General features: G+C 43.4%; 1 protein-coding gene across 5 annotated transcripts in view; it reads right to left on the minus strand.

Annotated features, from left to right (window-relative positions):
• ZNF410 (zinc finger protein 410) overlaps positions 1 to 3,562 on the minus strand; it is a 42,068-nt gene extending 38,506 nt beyond the window's left edge. For 3 of the 5 annotated variants that reach the window (XM_061156694.1, XM_061156690.1, XM_061156691.1), the window contains exon 1: positions 3,280 to 3,561. The gene's annotated coding sequence lies outside the window, so the exon portion shown is untranslated. Of the gene's footprint in view, positions 1 to 3,279 lie in introns of all 5 variants that reach the window. The other 2 variants (XM_061156692.1, XM_061156693.1) reach the window with 2 other exon arrangements.
• Positions 3,563 to 7,240: the final 3,678 nt, after the last annotated feature.

Below are 7,240 nucleotides of genomic sequence, written 5' to 3' on the forward strand. Positions count from 1 at the left end.
AAAATTATAACCTATAGCCTAGATACCTCCCCTGAGCTACAAACTTGTACATATAATTGCTTATTTGACATCTCTACCTGATGTTTTGATATCTCAAATTTAACATATTCAAAATGAATTCTCTCCCAACTCTGTTTCACATCATCCCCTGCCAGCCCCTCTGACCACAACCCTCCACTCAAGGGAAGGCCATCATTCACCCCATTTAGAAGTTACTTTTATAACTTCTTTCCTTTGCTCCCAGTATGCAGTCCAGCTACAAGTCTGGACTTGAGTCTATCTCTAACCCACCTCCTTTACTGCCTCTACTCTACTCCAGGCCACCATCAACTCTTGCCTTCAAGTACCGTTACTGCCTCCTAACTGGTCTCCCTGCTTCTATTCTTTGCCTCCCTTCATTCTGTTCTCTTCGCATCACTCAATATCATCTTAAACTATGAATTTTCACATTTTCTTCAGGTGGTTCCCAATATATCTAGAAAAAATCCAAAATCCTTATCCAGGCCTCTAAGGATCTATGTGATCCATTCCTGCCTCTCCAAAAACATTCCAGAGTTGTTCTCTATTACTTGCTCACCAAGCTCCAGCCAAATGGCTCTCCCTTAGTTACTTGAACACATTTAGCTCTTTCCTATGCTAGCGATTTGTACGTTTCATTTCCTCTACCTAGGAATGCTTTCTCTTCCATTGGTTAGCTATTTTTTTATTCTTCAGGGCACTGTTCAACGATCAACTCACATAAAAAGGTTATGTATGCCTGATCACTTTATCCCAGGAAGGTTCCCCATAACCCCAGTTTCACTTTCTATCCATCCCTACTGTCTCCATTACAGCACCCATCACAATTTCTAATTCTTTTGTTTTAATATAGTATTTACTTTTTGTCTGGCTGTCATAAAAAAGGGCAAGCTTGTTTACAAATTGTAAGTTCCATAAACAAGGACAAGAACTAGTCTGTCCTGTTCACTACTTTATCTCCTAGCACCCAGAACCATCACCTGGTGCCTGGCAGAGTGCTGTATGTAATTCATAAAGAATTTAGGTCTCCAAGAGTCATTTCTGATACTGTGAAGCTCCGAGATTGTCTTTTCTATGAGCTTTAAGGGCTTTTATACAAGCTTCTCTGTAAGCAGCTGCTGCTGCTAAGTCGCTTCAGTCATGTCCGACACTGTGCGACCCCATAAACGGCAGCCCACCAGGCTCCCCCGCCCCTGGGATTCTCCAGGCAAAAACACTGGAGTGGGTTGTGTAAGCAGCTAGTGGCACTAAATAAATATTCACATGTTGAATGAATGACACTACAAATGATACCCAAATTTTTGTCTCTATTACTGACCTCTCTCTGAACTCCAAACTATTTCTAACTGCTTGCTAGGTATCCCCAAGTGGATGTTTATCTCAATTTTAACCATGTCCAAAATCCAGATTGTCATCTTCCCCACCAAACCTGTTCTTCTTCCCATATTATCCATTTCAGTTATTGCCCAATTTTCCTCCCACTCAGCTACAAACTCTAGTTCTTGAACAATCTCTCTCATCCTCCATATTCTAAATAATTCCAGTGGTTCTGATTCCTCCAAATTTATTCCTACCATAATGCACTGTTTAGGTTTTCATTATCTTTCAACTCCAACATGAAAACAAGCTTCTAACTGGCCACCACGCCCTTAAAATTCCCCTTTCCAATTCATCTTTTATGCAGCCACTCGAGTTATCTTTCCAAAACACAGAGAAGTTTATGTCACTTCCCTTGCCCAAAGTTCAGTGCCTCAGAATTAACAGTCAAATCCCTAAGCATGGCATTTTAAATATTCAACAGTATGTCCTCAAATACTCTTTCAGTTAAAGCATCCACTATACTCCTCAATGAACCCTTTTCTCCAGTACACACTGGATTGGCTACTAAACGAACATTCCAACCTATTTCAGTGTTCAATATCTTTCCCTTGGGATAGTTCTTCAGTAATAATACCCTCCAGTAATAAACGCTGCAATCCAGCTGTGATCTTTGAAATCCTTTCCTGTCTTTAAAATCTAACTCATATGCTATCCTCCATGAAGACTCATCTTTTCCCTCCAGTCAAAACAAATCTATCCTTCCCTGGTGTTCTCACAACACAGTTTAACCTCTCTTTAACAATTATCTCACCCTGCTTTGGGAGTTAAGTTGTCTTCCAGCATGTTTTTCTCACTGGTTAAGGTTCAACGAATTTATTCATCCTCACATTAACTCAGCATGGTGCTTGCACAAACTAAGCATTTAGGAAATATTTGCTGAATGAATAGGTAACCTTCTTCATTTACAGGGAGTACGTACGGGTCGGGGTGTCAAAGCTAGAGATTAAGTAATTTGCCGAAAACGAGACCTGTACTTGGAAGCAAAATTTAAAAAACTGGAACCTAAATCTTTTGAGCTTAGTTGACCTCACTTTGTCTCATACGAAGACAGTGGAATTTTTCACTCCCTAACAATAACAAAATGTCCCTGGTTTTATTTTAAAATATTTCTTTCATTCCCTTTACAAACATGCTGCGTTAACCCTTGGGTCAAAATGAGGAAGAAATACAAATCCTTAACTTCCAAGTTAATAATATTTAACTTTCAAATGAATCCTAAGTGCATTTCAGAGCCCCATGAGCAAGAGGGATAAAGTTTAATCAGCTAACTGAATTCTTTTCTCCGAATAGACTTCAGAGGATAAATACAACCTGCGAAAGGAATACAGGCGGTAAACACTCACAGTCCCACACCCTCGCCTTCAAATGACATGCGAAGGAGAAACCGGAGGCCCAGCCCCTCCGAGTCGGCAGTCTTCCTTGTTCTAGTCCCAGAAAGTAAGTGGACATACGAAGAGGGTAGATCTGGGGCTGAACTATCCAGGGCAGAGTCGCCTTGGCATCATCGTTCCCCGACTACAACGGCCTAGTGAAGGGCCCCAAGGTTGGCGGGCGGGCCTCGCTGCGGGTGCCGTCTGGGAGCCCCCGCCCCGGGCACTCGCTGACTCTAGCTTTCTCAGGTCGGTATTGTCCCCACGCCCCTGGCCCCCAAACCAAGTAAAGGAGCCAAAACACCGGCCCCCGAAGCCCTCGAGGAGAAAAGCCGAAGCCGTAGGGCTTCAGACCCGCCGCTCCAGATCCGGGCGGGGTGCCCTGGGGGCGGTTTCCCGGTCCTCTCTGGGGACAAGCTCGGCCCGCGACCCCGAGAAGCCGGCGTTGACTTCCTCCCTCTCGGAGACCACCCAGCCGAGCCGGTATGGTAGGGACCACCCCAGAACTCACCTTCCACTCCCTGGCAGCAGTCCGTCCGTCAGTCGGTCCCGAATTCTGTCCACACAGAGCGTCTTCCGGCTCCTGCCGGAAGCAGTTCGAGCGCGGGACAGGAAGTTTGGCCGCCCCCCACGCACACACCCACTCGCTTGCCTCCCAGCCCCGCGACAGTAGCGTCGAAGAGGGTTCCCGCGCGGGGGCCTGAGGCCTGCGCGGGCCAAGCTGGTAGCGCAGGGCTTGGCTCTGTGAGGGTAGGACCTGCGCTCTCCCGCCTCCCACTCATTCCCTCTCGGTCTTTGTAGCTCCGTGTTCTGCGAAGCCCGAAAAAACGGGGTCAGGCAATTCTAGCCGTGACGTCACTGCTTCCCTGCTGCCATGGACGGGGGAGTTTTTCCTGTCAGCTGAGATCAGTACAGGTTGCAGTGGAGGCAAGCGAGAAAGAAAAGATCACTACTTAAACATTTATCAGAGTTCTCTCAGTGAAGAGGACTTCGAAGCTTAAGTGCCAGAGAAGGGAACTTGCAGAATAGTTCTGCATTGCATACCGGGCGGGGTAAAAAATGGAGGCTCAGGTGTATAACTTTTTTTTGGAATGTGGATTCCCTAGAGTCTTCGTTTCGTCAGTACATTCGGATGTGAAGAGCTCTCGGATGTCCACAGGGGGCTAGAACCCTTGAGTTGCAGGCTGGATGCCACAACTTAGAGCTTTGTGTGTCTGACTTGACTTTTTGAGATTAGTAATTTTTGAATACTTGCTGGGTCCCAAAGGATGAAGGAGAGACTCAGCTAAGATAGTGGTGTGCCAGTGTGCTCAGCCACGTCCAACTCTTTTGCGATCCCATGGACTGTGGCCCCACCAGGCTTCTCCAGGCAAGAACACTGGATTGGGTTGCCATTTCCTTCGCCAGGGGATCTTCCCCACCCAGGATTCAAACCTGCATCTCCTGCATTGACAACCAGTTTCTTTCCCACTGAGCCACCTGGGAATAAAAGGCATTTTCTAAGAGGGCATTTTCAAGAATAGAGAATGTTGAAGAAACCAGTAGTTTTCTACACAAAGGATGGTGATTTGAAAAGAAGCAACACCTTTTTTTTTTTTTTAGCCTTTATTTATTTTTTTTTTTTATTAGTTGGAGGCTAATTACTTCACAACATTTCAGTGGGTTTTGTCATACATTGATATGAATCAGCCATAGATTTACACGTATTCCCCATCCCGATCCCCCCTCCCACCTCCCTCTCCACCCGATTCCTCTGGGTCTTCCCAGTGCACCAGGCCGGAGCACTTGTCTCATGCATCCCACCTGGGCTGGTGATCTGTTTCACCATAGATAATATACATGCTGTTCTTTCAAAACATCCCACCCTCACCTTCTCCCACAGAGTTCAAAAGTCTGTTCTGTATTTCTGTGTCTCTTTTTCTGTTTTGCATATAGGGTTATCGTTACCATCTTTCTAAATTCCATATATATGTGTTAGTATGCTGTAATGTTCTTTATCTTTCTGGCTTACTTCACTCTGTATAAGGGGCTCCAGTTTCATCCATCTCATTAGGACTGATTCAAATGAATTCTTTTTAATGGCTGAGTAATATTCCATGGTGTATATGTACCACAGCTTCCTTATCCATTCATCTGCTGATGTGCATCTAGGTTGCTTCCATGTCCTGGCTATTATAAACAGTGTTGCGATGAACATTGGGGTGCACGTGTCTCTTTCAGATATGGTTTCCTCAGTGTGTATGCCCAGAAGTGGGATTGCTGGGTCATATGGCAGTTCTATTTCCAGTTTTTTAAGAAATCTCCACACTGTTTTCCATAGCGGCTGTACTAGTTTGCATTCCCACCAACAGTGTAAGAGGGTTCCCTTTTCTCCACACCCTCTCCAGCATTTATTGCTTGTAGACTTTTGGATAGCAGCCATCCTGACTGGCGTGTAATGGTACCTCATTGTGGTTTTGATTTGCATTTCTCTAATAATGAGTGATGTTGAGCATTTTTTCATGTGTTTGTTAGCCATCTGTATGTCTTCTTTGGAGAAATGTCTGTTTAGTTCTTTGGCCCATTTTTTGATTGGGTCATTTATTTTTCTGGAATTGAGCTTCAGGAGTTGCTTGTATATTTTTGAGATTAATCCTTTGTCTGTTTCTTCATTTGCTATTATTTTCTCCCAATCTGAGGGCTGTCTTTTCACCTTACTTATAGTTTCCTTTGTAGTGCAAAAGCTTTTAAGTTTCATTAGGTCCCATTTGTTTAGTTTTGCTTTTATTTCCAATATTCTGGGGGGTGGGTCATAGAGGATCTTGCTGTGATTTATGTCGGAGAGTGTTTTGCCTATGTTCTCCTCTAGGAGTTTTATAGTTTCTGGTCTTACATTTAGATCTTTAATCCATTTTGAGTTTATTTTTGTGTATGGTGTTAGAAAGTGTTCTAGTTTCATTCTTTTACAAGTGGTTGACCAGTTTTCCCAGCACCACTTGTTAAAGAGGTTGTCTTTTTTCCATTGTATATCCTTGCCTCCTTTGTCAAAGATAAGGTGTCCATAGGTTCGTGGATTTATCTCTGGGCTTTCTATTCTGTTCCATTGATCTATATTTCTGTCTTTGTGCCAGTACCATACTGTCTTGATGACTGTGGCTTTGTAGTAGAGTCTGAAGTCAGGCAGGTTGATTCCTCCAGTTCCATTCTTCTTTCTCAAGATTACTTTGGCTCTTCGAGGTTTTTTGTATTTCCATACAAATTGTGAAATTATTTGTTCTAGTTCTGTGAAAAATACCGTTGGTAGCTTGATAGGGATTGCATTGAATCTATAGATTGCTTTGGGTAGAATAGCCATTTTGACAATATTGATTCTTCCAATCCATGAACACGGTATGTCTCTCCATCTGTTTGTGTCCTCTTTGATTTCTTTCATCAGTGTTTTATAGTTTTCTATGTATAGGTCTTTTGTTTCTTTAGGTAGATATACTCCTAAGTATTTTATTCTTTTTGTTGCAATGGTGAATGGTATTGTTTCCTTAATTTCTCTTTCTGTTTTTTCATTGTTAGTATATAGGAATGCAAGGGATTTCTGTGTGTTAATTTTATATCCTGCAACTTTACTATATTCATTGATTAGCTGTAGTAATTTTCTGGAAGAGTCTTTAGGGTTTTCTATGTAGAGGATCATGTCATCTGCAAACAGTGAGAGTTTCACTTCTTCTTTTCCTATCTGGATTCCTTTTACTTCTTTTTCTGCTCTGATTGCTGTGGCCAAAACTTCCAACACTATGTTGAATAGTAGTGGTGAGAGTGGGCACCCTTGTCTTGTTCCTGATTTCAGGGGAAATGCTTTCAATTTTTCACCATTGAGGGTGATGCTTGCTGTGGGTTTGTCATATATAGCTTTTATTATGTTGAGGTATGTTCCTTCTATTCCTGCTTTTTGGAGAGTTTCAACACCTTTCAAGGGAAGGTAATTCCTCCTTAGATAAGCCGAGTTTATCCGTCCCAGGTGCCTATGGGATTCTTGTTGTTCAGTCGCTCAGTTCTGTCAGACTCTTTGTGACCCCATGGGCTGCAGCACACCACAGTTGTGTCTGACTCTGCAATCCCATGGACTATAGCCTGCCAGGCTCCTCTGTCCATGGAATTCTCCAGGCAGAATACTGGAGTGCGTTACCATTTCCTTCAGGGGACCTTCCTGACCCAGGGATCGAACCCAGGGTCTCTTGCATTGCAGGCAGATTCCTTACTGTCTGAACCACCAGGGAAGGGCCTACCTAGCTCAAGAGACTGGAAATAAGATACAGATTTGGGAGTTATCAACACTTAGACAAGAGATGAAGCTTTCTCTAGAGATGAAATGGAAAAGTACATACAACAGAAAAGAACTGAAGGCCACTGAGGTCAACTGGAGTGACTGATTTACAACACAGTTCGAATCTACACAAAAGTATACTAAAGTTTGTAAACTACTGACCATAAACCAACAC

This window comes from Dama dama, chromosome 12, assembly GCF_033118175.1.
Source record: "Dama dama isolate Ldn47 chromosome 12, ASM3311817v1, whole genome shotgun sequence".
NCBI lineage: Eukaryota > Metazoa > Chordata > Mammalia > Artiodactyla > Cervidae > Dama > Dama dama.